Source organism: Equus asinus, chromosome 7, assembly GCF_041296235.1.
Source record: "Equus asinus isolate D_3611 breed Donkey chromosome 7, EquAss-T2T_v2, whole genome shotgun sequence".
In the NCBI taxonomy this organism is placed as follows: domain Eukaryota; kingdom Metazoa; phylum Chordata; class Mammalia; order Perissodactyla; family Equidae; genus Equus; species Equus asinus.
The window spans coordinates 59,076,877-59,093,217 of record NC_091796.1 but is presented as its reverse complement, the minus strand read 5'-3'; positions in this window follow the sequence as shown (position 1 = coordinate 59,093,217).

Genomic DNA, 16,341 nt, shown 5'->3' with positions numbered 1-16,341 from the left:
TTATATAGCTTTCAAATGTACATCATAATATATTTCAAATTCTGTGTAGATTACATCATGTTCACCACCCAAAAACTAATTATAATCCATCACCACACATGCGAGTCTAATCTCCCCTTTTTCCCTCCCTCCTGCCCTATTCCCCTATGGTAACCACTAATCCAGTCTCTGTTGCTGTGTGTTTGTTTGTCGTTGTTTTGGTCTTCTACTTATGAGTGAGATCATACGGTATTTGACTTTCTCCCTCTGACTTATTTCACTCAGCATGATACCCTCAAGGTCCATCCATGTTGTCACAAATGGCCAGATTTCATCATTTCTTATGGCTGAATAGCATTCCATTATGTATAAATACCACATCTTCTTTATCCTTGATGGGCACCTAGGTTGCTTCCAAGTCTTGGCTATTGTGAATAATGCTGCGATAAACATAGGGGTGCAGGTATCTTTATGCCTTTGTGTTTTCAGGTTCTTTAGATAAATACCCAGCAGTGGAACAGCTGGATCATATGGCAGATCTATTCTTAATTTTCTGAGGATACTCCATACTGCTTTCCACAGTGGCTGCACCAGTTTGCACTCCCACCAGCAGTGTACGAGGGTTCCCTTCTCTCCATATCCTCTCCAATACTTGTTTCCTGTCTTGTTAATTATAGCCATTCTGACTGGAGTGAGGTGATACCTCATTGTAGTTTTGATTTGCATTTCCCGGACAGCTAATAATTGAATGTCTTTTCATATGCCTGTTGGTCATCCGTATATCTTCTTTGGAGAAATCTCTGGTCGGATCTTTTGCCCATTTTTTAAATTGGGTTGTTGTTTTTTTTGTTGTTGAGCTGTATGAGTTCTTTGTATATTTTGGGTATTAACCCCTTATCTGATACATGGTTTGCAAATATCTTCTCCCAATTGTTAGGTTGTCTTTTTGTTTTGTTGATGGTTTCCTTTGCTGTGCAGAAGCTTTTTGGTTTGATGTAGTCACATTTGTTCATTTTTTCTTTTGTTTCCCTTGCCTGGTCAGACATGGTACTTGAAAATATGCTGCTAAGACCGATGTCAAAGAGCATACTGCCTATGTTTTCTTCTAGAAGTTTCTTGGTTTGGGGTCTTAGATTCAAGTCTTTAATCCATTTTGAGTTGATTTTGTGCATAGTGTAAGGTAATGGTCTACTTTCATTCTTTTGCATGTGGCTGTCCAGTTTTCCCAACACCATTTATTGAAGGGACTCTCCTTTCTCCATTGTATGCTTTTGGCTCCCTTGTTGAATATTAGCTGTTCATAAATGTGTGGGTTTATTTCCAGGCTCTCAATTCTGTTCCTTTGATCTGTGTGTCTGTTTTTGTGCCAGTACCATGCTGTTTTGGTTACCATGGCTTTGCAGTATATTTTGAAGTCAGGGAGTGTGATACCTCCAGCTTTGTTCTTTTTCCTCAGGATTCCTTGGCTATTCAGGGTCTTTCTTGTTCTGTATAAAGTTTAGGATTCTTTGTTCTATTTCTGTGAAAAGTGTTGGAACTTTGATAGAGATTGCTTGAATTTATAGATTGCTTTAGGAAGTATGGACATTTTAACTATGTTGATTCTTCCAATCCAAGAGCACAGAATATCTTTCCATTTCTTTATGTCTTCTTCGATTTCTTTCAGCAATGTTTTATAGTTTTCAGTGTACAGATCTTTCAACTCTTTGGTTAAGTTTATTCCTAGGTATTTTATTCTTTTTGTTGCAATTGTAAGTGGGATTGTATTCTTAATTTCTCTTTCTGCTACTTCGTTGTTAGTGTATAGAAATGCAACCGATTTTTGTATGTTGATTTTGTATCCTGTAGCTTGACTGTATTCATTTATTATTTCTAAAAGTTTTTTAGTGGATTCCTTAGAGTTTTCTGTATATAAAATCATGTCGTCTGCAAAGAGTGACAGTTTCACTTCTTCTATTCCGATTTAGATCCCTTTTATTTCTTTTTCTTGCCTGATTGCTCTGGCTAGGACTTCCAATACTATGTTAAATAAGAGTGGTGACAGTGGGCATCCTTATCTGGTTCCTTTTCTTAGAGGGATAGCTTTCAGTTTTTCTCCATTGAGAATGATATCTGCTGTGGGTTTGTCATATATGGCTTTTATTATTTTGAGGTATTTTACTTTTATACCCATTTTATTTAGAGTTTTTATCATAAATTGGATGCTGTATCTTACCAGATGCTTTCTCTGCATCTATTGAGATGATCATGTGATTTTCATTCTTCATTTTGTTGATGTGGTGTATCACGTTGATAGATTTGCGGATGTTGAACCATCCCTGCATCCCTGGAATGAAACCCACTTGATCATGATGTATGATCTTTTTAATGCATTGTTGTATTTGATTTGCTAGTATTTTGTTGAGGATTTTTGCATCAATGTTCATCAGTGATATTGGCCGTAATTTTCTTTTTTTGTGTTGTCCTTGTCTGGGTTTGGTATCAGGATAATGTAGGCTTCGTAGAAGGAGTTAGGAAACCTCCCCTCCTCTTCAATTTGTTGGAAGAGTTTGAGAAGGACAAGTACTAAGTCTTCTTTGAATGTTTGGTAGAATTCACCAGGGAAACCATCTGGTCCTGGCCTTTTATTTTTTGCGAGGTTTTTGATTGCTGTTTTGATCTCCTTACTGGTGATTTGTCTATTCAAATTCTCTACTTCTTCTTGGTCCAGTTTTGGAAGGTTACATGTTTCTAAGAATTTATCTATTTCTTCCAGATTATCCAACATGTTGGCATATAGCTTTCCACAGTATTCTCTTATTATCTTTTGTATTTCTGAGGTGTCCTTTGTAATTTCTCCTCTTTCATTTCTGATTTTATTTATTTGAATCTTCTTTCTTTTTATCTTGGTAGGTCTAGCTAAGGGTTTCTTGATTTTGTTTATCTTTTCAAAGAAACAGCTCTTGATTTCATTTATTTTGTCTGTTTATTTTAGTCTCTATTATGTTTATTTCTGCTCTGATTCTTATTATTTCCTTCCTTCTGCTGATTTTTGGCTTTGTTCTTCTTTTTCCAGTACCTTTAGATGTGCTTTTAGATTGTCTAGTTGGGATTTTTCTTCTTTGTTGAGGTAGGCCTGAATTGCTATAAACTTCCCTCTTAGAACCTCTTTTACTGTATCCCATAGATTTTGGCATGTCGTATTTTCATTTTCAGTTGTCTCCAGGAATTGTTTGATTTCTCCTTTGATTTCTTCATTGACCCAATTGTTGTTCAGTAGCATTTTGTTTAATCTCCACATTTTTTTGGCTTTTCTGATTTTCTTGCTGTGGTTGATTTCTAGTTTCATACCTTTGTGGTCAAAAAAGATGCATGGTATTGTTTCGATCTTCTTAAATTTATTGAGACTTGTTTTGTGGCCTAATATGTGATCAATCCTGGAGATTGTTCCATGGGCATTTGAAAAGAATGTGTATTCTGTGGTTTTTGGATGGAATGTTCTATATATATCTACTAAGTCCATCTGGTCAAATGTGTCATTTAAGGCCAATGTTTCCTTATTGATCTTCGGTTTGGATGATCTATCCATTGGTGTAAGTGGAGTGTTAAAGTCCCCTACTATTATTATGTTACTGTCTATCTCTCCATTTATGTCTGTTAATAATTGCTTTATATATTTAGGTGCTCCTATGTTGGTTGCATAGATATTTACAAGTGTTATATCTTCTTGTTGGATTGTTCCTATATTATTATGCAGTGTCCTTCTTTGTCTCTTGTTATAGTTTTTGTTTTAAAGTCTATTTGTCTGATATAGGTATTGCTATCGCCACTTTCTTTTCTTTGCCATTTGCATGGAATATCTTTTTTCCATCCTTTCACTTTCAGTTTGTGAGTGTCTTTAGGTCTGAAGTGTGTCTCTTGTATGCAGCATATATATAGGTCTTGCTTTTTATCCAGTTGGCCTTTTGATTGGAGCATTTAGTCCTTTGACATTTAAAGTAGCTATTGATAAATATGTATTTATTGCCATTTTGTTACTTGTTTTTCTGGGTGTTTTAGTAATTCTTCTCTGTTCCTTTCTTTTTCTCTTGCTCTCTTCCCTTGTGGTTTGATGCTTTCTTTAGTAATATGTTTGATTTCTTTTGTCTTACTTATTTGCTTACTTATTAGAGGTTTCTGATTTGTGGTTACCATGAGGATCCTGTATAATATTCTATGTATATAGCAGTCTATATTGAGTTGATAGGCTCTTTAGCTTGACCTCTTTCTAAAAGCTCTACTTTTTCACTTGCCTCCTCTCACATTTTATGTTTTTGAAATCATACCTAATCTCTTGTTTAGTGTGTGTTGGTCCATTACCTTCTTATCATTGAAATAGGTAATTTTAGTACTTTTGTCTTTTAACCTTCATATTATCTTCACAGGTTGTTGATCTGCTACCTTTGCTATATTTTTACCTTTACCAGTGATTTTATTGCTTGTTTTTTGGGTTTTTTGTTGTTGTTGTTGACAATTTTGTGGTCATCGCTTTCCCACTTAAATAAGTCTCTTCAGCATTTCTTGTAGAACTGGTTTCTTGGTGGTAAACTCCTTTAATTTTTGCTTGTCTGGGAAGCTCTTTATCTCTCCTTCCATTCTGAATGACAACCTTGATGGATAGAATATTCTTGGCTGTACGTTTTTTCCTTTTAGCACTTTAAATATGTCATGCCATTCTCCTCTTGCCTGTAGAGTTTTGGCTGAGAAGTCCACTGATACCCTTATGGGCTTTCCTTTGTATGCCACTTGTTGCCTTTCTCTTGCCACTTTTAGGATTCTCTCTTTATCTTTAATTTTGGACATTTTAATTATAATGTGTCGTGGTGTGGGCCTCTTTGGGCATATCTTGTTTGGAGCTCTCTGTGCTTCCCATACTTAGATGTCTGTTTCCTTCCTTAGGTTAGGAAAATTTTCATCTATTATTTCTTCACATAGATTTTGTGCCCCTTTGTCTCTCTCTTCTCCTTCTAGGACACCTATAATATAAATGCTAGCGTGCTTGATATTGTCCCAGAGTTCCCTTAGACTGTTCTCATTCTGTCTAATTCTTTTTTCTTTTTTATGTTCAGCTTGGGTGATTTCCTCTAGTCTTTCATCTAGCTCGCTGATCCATTTTTCTGTACCCTCTACTCTGCTATTGAATCCCTCTAGTGAATTTTTCATTTCCAGTATTGTTTTCTTCATTTCTGATTGGTTCTTTTTATATTTTCCACTTCTTTTTTGATGAGTTCACTGTGTTCATACAGCCTTCTTACAATATCTGTGAGCATCCTTATGAGTTTTCATTTGAACTCTTTTTCAGGTAGGTCACTTATTTCTGTTTCATTTAGTCCTTTTCCTGGGGTTTTGTCCTGTTCCCTTGCTTGGAATGTATTCCTTTGTCTCCTCATTATTCCTCTTTCTCTGTGCTTAAATCTATGCATTAGGTAAGTCAGCTATGTCTCCTGATCTTGGAGAAGTGGCCTTATGTAAGAGGTGCCTTTTGAGGCCCAGCAGTATGCTTCCCTCTTGTCACCAGTCCAAATGATCCAGGAGTGACCCCTTTGTGGGCTACTTGTGTCCTTCTGCTGTGGGAGGGTTGCTCTTAATGCAGATACCCAGGGAGTCTAGTCTTTCCTTCCTTGACCAGCTGTTTGTAAATCTGGCTTGGGGAGCCTCAGCACCATTGGCTACAGGGTCTAACAGCACACTTCTGTTGCAATTTTCCTGTTAATTGGGTAGGTACCAAGTGCAGCTTGTTGCTAGGCTCAGGGGCTTACAGTTGCTATAGGCCTAAGGCCTACAAGACTGTTGTCAGTTCTCTTAGGAGTGCAGCTGAGTGGGGCTGGCCCTAGGCATGGGAGCACTCAATTGTTTCAGCCTTTTGAAGGTGGGGCTGGTCCTTTTCATGGCTATTGTGATGCACAGGTCTTCTGCCACTGATAAGCCTCACCCCCCACAGGACCACACACATTGTCAACACAGTCCTGGTCCGTGCACACTTCCCAACCCCCTGGAGCACACCCTGATGCCCCACTGCAGAGGCCCCCACCTCTCCACCAATGCCCCCCACAGTTCACCTGGTCCTCACACAGGCCCTGCCCCACAGAGGCAGACGCACTCACCTGCCTGTAGAGGATCAAGGCACCCAGTAAATGCAAGCTGACAAGTCACCTGAGGGTTTGCTGTTGGGCGGGGCTGCCTGCCCTGGCTGAACTAGATTAAGTCTGTGCTCTAGTGAGTGTGGCAGACCCCTGGGCTAACAGGCCAGGGGAAGAACCTCAATGGCATCTCCCTGGGTCTGTGTCAGCACACCTGGATTAGGTGAAAACAATGGCCACCACCAATGTCTCAGTCTCTGGAAAGGTCTCCCCTCTCACCGAGATGCACCAGAGCCCACCAGGCGAGTCTCTTTTCACCAAAGGACTGTCAACCTTCTTTCTGGTGATTTTAGGTTGCTCAGATGGATGAGTTTGTGCATGGGCCCTTTAAGACCAGGGTCTTTTCGGCTTTCGTCTGATAGCTTTTCTGAGGGTATCCCCGCTCCAGTTAATAGTCAGCGAAGCCAGACAGTAAGACACTCGTCTCAGTTGTGCTGAGTCTGAAGGATGCTTATAGCGGTATTGGGCCCCCGCTCAGGACTTCACTCCTCTAGGGAGGGCTGTGTACCTTAGGTTAGCTCCCACCTGGCTGGCTGAGAAACTCTGCAGCTCCTGAAGGTGGCTTTTTTTCTCTCCAGAAGGAATTTCTGCCTCTTCCGCCTTAGTCAGGTCTGTCCCTTGTTGTGTGGGTTCTTTTTATCCAGTTATCAGTTCTCTATCCAGGGTGATTTTTCCGAAAATAGTTGTAACCTGGTTGTGTTCACAGGAGGAGATGAGTTCAGAGTCTGCCTATGCCGCCATCTTGACGAGATCTCTCATAACTTTCTTTTTCCTGAGGAATGTTAGCCCTGAGCTAACATCTGTGTCATTCTTCCTCTACTTTATACATGGGGCACCACCACAGTGTGGCTGATGAGTGGTGTACGTCTGCACACGGGATCCAAACTCCCGAACCTGGGCCACTGAAACGGAGTGCACAGAAATTAACCAGTATGCTACTGGACCAGTCCCTCTTATGATTTTTAAAAATATTTTCCAAATTAGAGTTTAGTAGCCTCCAGGTGTATTCAAATTATTTGTGAAGATATTGATTAAACAAAATACGCTGGACTGGTGAGCGTTTTCATACTTAGAGGCAGAATGCAATTCACTTAGAGTAATTTTTTAAATTCAACTCTTCAGAAGTGGACTTTCAAATGAGGTTTCTGTTTTTATCTTTCAATGAAGAGCTTTGAAGACTTGGACTGGCCAATGATGTTTTAGAATATTGTAGTGTATTAATGCAGGTAAAATTCTTACTGCAGTGGATACTAACTCATCGAAGGTTTCTATGGGCTGTTTTCTTGTATCCCCCAGGAACGATACAATAGTGGATATTTTTTTGTTCCTTACAATGAATAATTCAGCTTTCTCACTTTCTGTGTGTTCAGTAGTCATTCAGAAATAGATTGTGCGGCATTTATCAAAGGACGACTGATAAAACCAAGAAAGGAACTGAACTAATTATTATGTGTGTGTGTGTTTTCTCTAAAGTAAAACTACGCATCAAATTCTCAGATACATCAGTCAGCCCCACGTATCACCCATCAGAAAATGCCCATCAACTCTAAAGCCACTTACAAAACATAAAACAAATGCGAAATAATCCTGATGTTTAGAGAGGTGAATCTTCTTGGGTCTTCCATCTTTCCACTGAGGTTTAAAGTCTTACTTTTTACTTTCTGTTTCTAACTCCTGTTAATTGAGAATGTGGCAGGTGATTTCTGGCAGTGTGATCATTATAATACAGCAGGAGAATCACAGTCTATGAAAGAGGCTTTGGAGAAAAACAAAATCTTGTGGTTATCCTGTGGAGTGCCTTCAGCTGGAGTTTGCCCTCAACACATGGGAAGCAATAGAAAAGCGCCATCATCTCAGGGATGGAGATAAAAACTATTTTGCAAAATGTCATCTCTTCTTCTCAAAAAGGAGCTGTAGAAACTAATAATAATTAAAATAATCTCAGAAATCTCAAGTTAAGTTTGGATTTAGAAAAGTGTGTGTACTCTTACATGTACACAGAACCTATAGACATCTTTCTTATCTCTTTTCCAAGATAAATAGATCAATGGTTATCAGTACCCACTGATCTATTAAATTAGGGGTCACCATATATTCAATAAAATCAATTGTCTTCCACTGAAATGGAATCTTTCAAAATCTGAGATACAATGAAATAATTTTTAATGTCTCTACATAAATGGTTTTTATATTAATTAGTATAGTTCTCCTGCTTTATGATTTTCCTGCATGAATGTCAGTAGGCATTTTTTAAAACTCTAAGGCATTTTCTTGTAATTTTGCGTTATAATAGCTGAGAGGTTTCATTTTTGACATAGAATGCTTTTTATAATCATTTTCATCAAACAAATATTACAGCTAAATTCTAAATCAATTAAAAATACTCACGTAGAAGGTATATTATGAGCTGTCATGAAAAGCTTTGGGACTGTTCGAAGTTTAAGGTGTAACACTGATAATCAGAAAATGATCAGTAGATATAGTGAGAGGTCTCAGAAACAGACCAGCAAAGAATAATTTTTAAGAAGGGAGATGGAGGTGGTGTTGACTTTTAGAGTTTATTTTCAAAACACCAGAAAAAACCTGGGAGATCAATTTAGAAAAGGAAGAAAAAGAAACACAATGGCACAGCCTAGGGTAGATGAGCCTCAGAAAGTCTTGAGTTAGGAGCGAAATGGGGTCCTTTGTTGCACTTGCAACTCTTACTAGCATGTGACCCTGGCAAGTCACTTAACCTTCCTATAAGTGAGAGGAATAGATTACTTGTCGCTGCAAAATTTCATTACCCCCTGACTCTGTGGCTGAATCTGTACTAGAGAGGGAGGTCATGCAATCCTACCGGCCAGAATTGGCCAGGGTTGATGTGGCCCTGCAGCAAGACTAAGACAAGTGCCTATGTGATGCTGAGAAGTGGATACCTGTAGGGATGAAGACCTTGGCTTTGGAACAGCCATGTGCCAGCCTCTTCACTTAGAGGGATGTGCCCCGAGAGGAGTTCTGCAGTCTCCTTCCACTGCCTTGTCTATATTGGGGGCAAGAGCGCTACCACCTTGAGGTTGTGATGAGTGAATGACATCTCAGGAAGAACCTGTATCAGAGTGCTTGACCTATGGGAAGGAACCAACGCAGGGGCTAAGAACAATTTCTGAGATCACAGGAGCCTCTCAGCTTTGCCATGCAGGCATCTACTTTGACCCGGGCTACCTGGCTTCACGTCCTGGGTCAATTCATCTCTGTTTCCTGGATGTGCCACAGGCCCCCTCCCTTCTGGGTTACTATGGCCATGCCAGTCATCACTTGGTTTTACAGATGCAGAAACGGGGGTGAGGTGATATTGACTTGGGTTCCAGTGCTTTCCAGACAGGGAACAGATGTAATCATACAGGAGACTCCCTTTTTCATGGGGGATACATTCCAAGATCCCCAGTGGATGTCTGAAGCCACATATAGTACCAAATCCTATATATACTGTTTTTCCCTATACAAATATACCTATGATAACATTTAATTTATAAATTAGGCATAGTAAGAATTTAACAACAGTAACTTCTCTTTTGGCATATCTGAATTGGCAGCATCACTACTCTTGGGCTTTCTGACCATTATTAAGTAAACTAAGGGGTACTTGAACACAAGCACTGTGATACCACGATGGTCTATCTGATAACCGAGATGACTAACACGTGACTAATGGGCGGGTGATGTGCAGAGCGCCGATCTGCTGGACAAAGGGATGAGTCACATTTGGGTGGGACAGAGCAGGATGGCGCGACATCTTTTCACGCTACTTAGAAAGGCACGCAATTTAAAACTTAGGAATTGTTTATTTCTGGAATTTCCCATTTAAAATTTCGAAGTGCCATAACTGAAAACCCGGAAAGTGAAACCGCAGATAAAGGGGTCCTACAGTATTTGTGTTTCAGGGAGTTGGTTGTGGTGTATGAGGACAGCGACTTTGTGCAGGGCGAGACTGGGGGAGCAGCTGCAGAAGCGCAGGGTGGCGAGATAGGTGGCTCTCTCCTCATCTGACTGTGAGGTCTCTAAGGATGGGGCCATGACCTTATCCTTCTGTGCATCTTCCACACAAGCCAGAGCTCGAGAAAATTGATGGGAAGGAAAGAAGGGAAGTCTGGCCCTGGGGCTCAGGCCTGGATTGAGCGGTTGGCCTGAGTTGCCCCTTCCTTCATGGACCAGGTATGTGTGGTGGTGGAGGCCGGGACAGGCCAGGCGCTGGACGGGAAGGGAGCAGGAAGGAAAGTGTGAGGGTAGGATAGTTATGATGAAAGCCAGGCTGCTCCAGGTGTCCTTAGAACCTGCCAGAAAGATGGCCCTGAGGGTGGGGTCACTTGTGGGTAGAAAAGAAGAGAAAGAAAGACTTGTAAAGGCCGTGTCTGTGGAATCCTCTTGTGCCCTCTGAGGGCCTTGAAGGGGAAAGAGCTGCCCTGAAGGCCTTTCCTCGTCAGCTTGGGCTGCTATAACAGACTACGCAGACGAGGCGGCTTGCGACCACAGCAATTTATTCTCGCAGTTCCAGAGGCTGAGAGTTGAGATCAGGGTGCCGGCATGGTTGATTCTGGAGAGGGCCCCCTTCACGTTTCGAACTGCGACTTCTCGTGTGTCCTCGTCGGGTGGAGACAGACAGGAAGCAAACCCTCCTGTGGCTCTTCTGAGGGCACTAGTCCCACCGCGAGAGCTCTTCCTTCGTGACCTCACCTGAGGCTACTCATCTCCCCAAGTCCATCACATCAAGGGGTAGGGTTTTGGCATATGAATTTTGGGGGACACAAACATTCTGTCCCTAAGAGGAGTCCAGGCATGACGGCACTAACGTTTCCTGTTTAAGATGGAGCTTCACTCTGGCCAGCCATGCCCTTAGATGATAATCCGCTGAGCGTTTCCCATCCGATTTTTGCCATAGATGCAGACTTCTACAGGAAACACCAATCGTGGTCTCTCCAAAGTGCCCAAGTTCAGTGTTAATTGTACATGTGTATCCCTGAAGGCTCTCTTGTTTGGTCATGGTTTACTAAACCAGGTTACAAGCAAGATATGTACCACAATCTGCTAGAAAAAACCTGACAATAACTCTTCGCTCTTTAATTTTCTTGCACATCAGATTGGACTGGCTTTGGCCTGCAGTCCCTGTGGTCTTGAACTGCTCATTTCTGTTGGAAACCACCGTAGTTAGAATTAGACTCAAAACAGTGACTTATTTTCTTTTGGGTTGGTGGGAGGAACCAAAAGATGAAAGTTCTAGAACACTTAAGTCACTTCCACCTCTGTTTCAGAACATATAGCAGCATGTTATGAGCTATTATTTGTTTAAAGACAGCTGGTGACCCCATCCCTTTGCTGAGACAGCTGCCTGAGAAGGAGGTCGAGGACCCCACGGGATGCATTAGCCCACTCTCCACGCTGGCCTCGGCCCAGGCTGGTTGCCAGCAAACAGTTTTTACTGTTATTTTGAAATATCAGCTGGCACTTGGGCACCTCACATGCCATTTTCTCTTTGTCACAGAAAAACATGTTCCCCCAGGCGTGAATGGCCGTGTGTCAGGCCCGCTGCCCCAGCTTCTCTGGCTGACAGACTTGGGAAATAGGAAATGAGAGAGGGCAGAAGGCGGGGCTGGAGTGCTTCCAGAACTCTGGCCACGTAGACCTCCCTTCACTTCTGTCGTCATAAAACCAGGCTCACTCCTGCCATTTCCCATCCCAGGGCTAAAGGAAAAGAAGAGTAGGTGTCATCAGAGGGACCACATCTTGAGTGCAATCTTGCTGCGACTCTGTGGTCCTGTGAGGTCACAGTGTGGTGGCAGTTGAACTGCTGTGGGCCGGCCTTCTCGCAGCTGGGCAATGCATTGTGGGTCTGTGTGGGCCTCCTGCCTCACCTGGGCTCCCTCACACCAGACTGCCATCCCTCTGGCCCCGTGCCTGGACCCTCAGCTTCCGAGCCCGGCTCACATTGTGCTCTCCACCTGGAATGCCCAGGCTGATCCTCCATTTGCTGAAATCTGCACATCCTTTAAAGTTCAGGTCCAGTGTCACCTCACTAGGGATTTCCCCCCAAACGCCAGAAGAGTCCCTCTCTCCCTCCTCTGTGTTCCGGGCCCTCTCCTGCATACTTCTTCTTATCATGGGAGTTGCCCGTGAACTTGTTTGTTCTCCAGCGCAAGCTGCTCTTGCGGGGAGACCAGGTGTATCTTCATTTCAGCCGTCAGCACCAAGCACCCTGCCTGGGACACGGGGCGTGAGAGGGATGGGTTGTCCTTACAGGTTAGTCATCCGTCCTCACTCCAGAATGGCTCGCTATTTTCTTGATTAGTTATCTATAAGCAGAAGCAATTTTGTGCACTGTATTGATGCAAACAACAAACGGCTTAAATTGCCCCTGAGATATATGAGTTGAATCTGACATTTTGCCCTGTTGCTTTGTTCGTCTGCCAAGAATTTCAAGTCAGGCCGTGCAGCTGAGCACTCTATGCAAGGTCTGTCCCAGGCAGCCTCTCTCATGTGCCCCCCAGCCAGAAGCTTGGCCTTGGCTGGCCGCCGTAGGACGGGGGTTCCTGCTCTACTGCACAGAGAAGCCCACTACACCTCTTCCCACTCCTTACCCACAACTAAAACCTCTGGGCAACTCACAGAAACAACTACTGGAGGACGCTGAAAGGTCGACCAAAGCAGGCAGACTGTGGAGGAGTCAGACTTGGAGAAATGCCCCCCACAACAGCAGGTCCCAGCCAGGGAATGCCTCAGACATTAACAGAAACTCCATCTTTCTTGCCAGAGGAACTAGGAAAGGGGCCTCTGCAGAAGACAAAGGGTGCAGGTAATCCCAGAGGGGAAAACCAAGAAAGAGGATTCCCAATTCTACGTATCAATCCACACGAGCCTCAGCCTAACCCTGAACCATCTGCACAAAGAATCAGCCCAAACCAGTGTAATGGAATGTGGGTCCCTGGGGCTGCTGTGAAAACTGCCACCAACCTGTTGGCTTAAGACAACATCAATTTATTCTCTCACAGCTCCGGAGGCCACGAGTCTGAGATCAGTTTTACCTCCTATTAATTAGACCTCATCAAAATTAAAATTTTGTTTCACTTCTTTTTTCTTTTTTTTAAGATAGACACCTGAGCTAACATCTGTTGCCAATCCTTTTTTTTTCTTCTCCCCAAATCCCCCCAGTACATAGTTGTATATATTTTAGTTGTGGGTCCTTCTAGTTGTGGCATGTGGGATGCTGCCTCAGTGCAGCCTGATGAGCAGTGCCATGTCCGCGCCCAGGATCCAAACCGGCGAAACCCTGGGCCGCTGAAACAGAGCGCACGAACTTAACCACTGGGCCACAGGGCCGGCCCCTTTGTTTCACTTCTGAAGATACCATTCAGAAGATGAAAAAGCAAGGCTCAGACTGGGAGAAAATATCAGACCAAGAGTTTGCATACAGAATCTATTAACAACTCCTCAAAACTCAGTTACAAACAATCCAGCAAAAAAATGGGCAAAAGATTTAGACACTTACAAAAGAAGATGCCAAGTGTCTGGTAAGCATGTGAAGTGATGCTTAACATAATCTGTCTCAGGGAAAGACAAACGAAATGTACGACAAGATACCACTATGCACCAGCATATTGGCTACAATTAAAAATCCCGAGCATGCCAAGTGCTGACAAGGATGTGGAGCAACTACAACTTTCATACACTGATGGTGGGAATGTAAAATGGTACAGCTGCTTTGGAAAACATTTTGGCAGTTTCTTTAAAAGTCAAACATACACCTATGGCCCAGCCTGGCCTTTCCACTCCTAAGTCTTTACTCAAGAGAAACAGGAAGATATGTACAGTATGTGAATGTTCATAGTTTTGCTTGAAATGACTCGAAACAGGAAACAACCCAAGAGTTCATTGTAAGGGTAAATGAAAATTATTTTCTGCATTAATAAATTTCAAAGTGACTGTCTTCCCTTTCTCTTCATCTTAGAGTGTTTTCTCAGAGACACAGTGAACTGAGTCCTTGCTCTGTTTGGAAGGGAGGCTCAGGTCTCTGGAGAGTGAGCCCAGTCTCCAGTGTTACAACGTGAAGGGATTTCTCTGGCCCAACCAAATAGACAGACTTTGGGAATTAGCTGCAGGCTGTCTCACAGGGAATGTGGCGAGGAGTGGTCGTTTAGTCTGTGGAAGATAAGAGAAATTATTGTTTTTTCTTCTTTGCTGCATAAAATGTGTCAGATTTCTCCCTAACTTTGCAGTCATTTTGGGGGTCTCTTGCATGTGTGTAAATTTATGAATACTTCCTAGTGATGAAGTGTGTTGTCTAGGCTTCTCTTGGTATGGAGGGGTCCTTTTCTTGGCCCAATTACTTTATTTCCCCAACACGACCCACAGGTGAATGGATAAGCAAATTTTTGTCTTTTCATACTGTGGAAAACTGCTCATCAATGGAAGAAAATGAATTATTGATTCACACAACAGCATGAATGGATTTCAAAATAATTATGCTGGGACCCAAAGGTGAGCCGGGTCTCTCCATCCGGGTCCTCTGGGCTCTCATTTCAGCCTTAGTTGTCTCGCTATTTCCCAGCACAGAGCTCTTGGACCAGAGACAGCCATACATTTTCCTCAAGTCTTTATCTTAAGACTGTTTTTCACAACCAAAGTGGCATTTGTCACTGGAGGAGGGGGAGGGGACGCTGGCCTCTAATGCAGCCAAGCGCCCAAGACTCTGAGAGCAGATTCCTGAGCCCCAGTGTGCAGCCAGGGCTGACTTCGGGGCTGCCTCATGCCCTGGGGACTTCCTTACACGTAGCTTCCTGGCCACCTCTGGGAACTGGGATTTAGTCTGTCTGAGGTGGTGCTGGGAATCTATATCTTTATGAAGGATCTCAGGTTATTTTCAAATGCAGCAAAATGTGGCCACCCTGGTTCTGAGGGCAACTGCACTGACGGGGAACCTCGTCTTTTTCTGCCCCTCTCCCTTTTGCCTTCATCAGCTGCCTGGTGCCTGAAAGCCCCTCAAAGGAGCTTCCAGCAGCCTGCAGCACGAGAGCCAAGGGCCGCCAACAAGCCGCTCCCGTGACTCCTGCACGTGCACTTTACTCCTTTCACTCAGTCTTTGAAGTCCCTCAACATGCAGAATCACGTAGGCAGACACAGGGAGTCAGAGATGGCCCCAAATTCTCTGCCGTTCCTTCCACTGAGAGGTGAGGTCTCTGTCCTCTCTGCCTTGAGTTTTGGAAGAACAGAACACAGCAGAAGCAATGCCGTGCCAGTTTCTAGGACCAGGCCTCAAGAAATTGGCACATTCTACTTCCTGTCTCTCTCTCCTGCCTTTGGAAATCAGCTGCCATGCCTTGAGGAAGCCCAAGAAGCCCTGTGGAGAGGCCCTCACGGAGAGGAGCTGGGTTGTGGGAGCCAGCCATCTTATAAGGGGGCCTTCCAGGTCCACTGAGTCACTCTAGCTGATGCCTCGTAAATCAGAGTGAGCTGCCCCTGCCAGACCCAGCCAGAGTGCAGACTCGTGAACCAAATAAATGATTCCTGTTGTTTTGTGGTGGTTTGTTATGTGGAAATGGATGCCTGGAAGGAGGAGCACGTGACACTGGCAGTTGTCAGTATAAGCTCTCTCTTGTCCCTGTTCTGCCGCTAAGCAGCAGTGTGACTGTGGACAAGTGGCTGATCTTTACAAACCTCAGTTTTCTGCATTGTAAATTTGGGTAAAACTGGACTAAACAATCAAGATGCTTAAGATTCAATGATTTTGTGAAACTGGATGATTTTTATTTTCTTCTGAATGAAAGGTTGATGAGTAGGTTTGGGCAGGGGGTGGAGAGAGGGACAGGCTTTCATTCTTTTGGGGGGAATCTCTCCTGAGCCCCCCCACCCCCACTTCTGGGAAGTGTGGACCCACTCTTACCCAGCACGCACCTTCACCGTAGAATTTGCTGCAGTCTATCAAAACTGCCTCTGCTCATCTTCCTCTAGAGCAGGATCATGATTTATTCTACTTTATCCAACACCTAGTACCCAGCTTAGGAGGCAATAGATACTTGATAAATATTTGCCCAGTGAATAAATAGATATGGTATAGATGGATAAGTGTCGAAAACAGATGAATGAAGTGAAAACCATTAATAAAAAAGGGCTAGAAATTCTAGCTCAGTGATTCTCAAGGAGAGGTAGTCAGATAGTGTCCAATAACTCACATGGG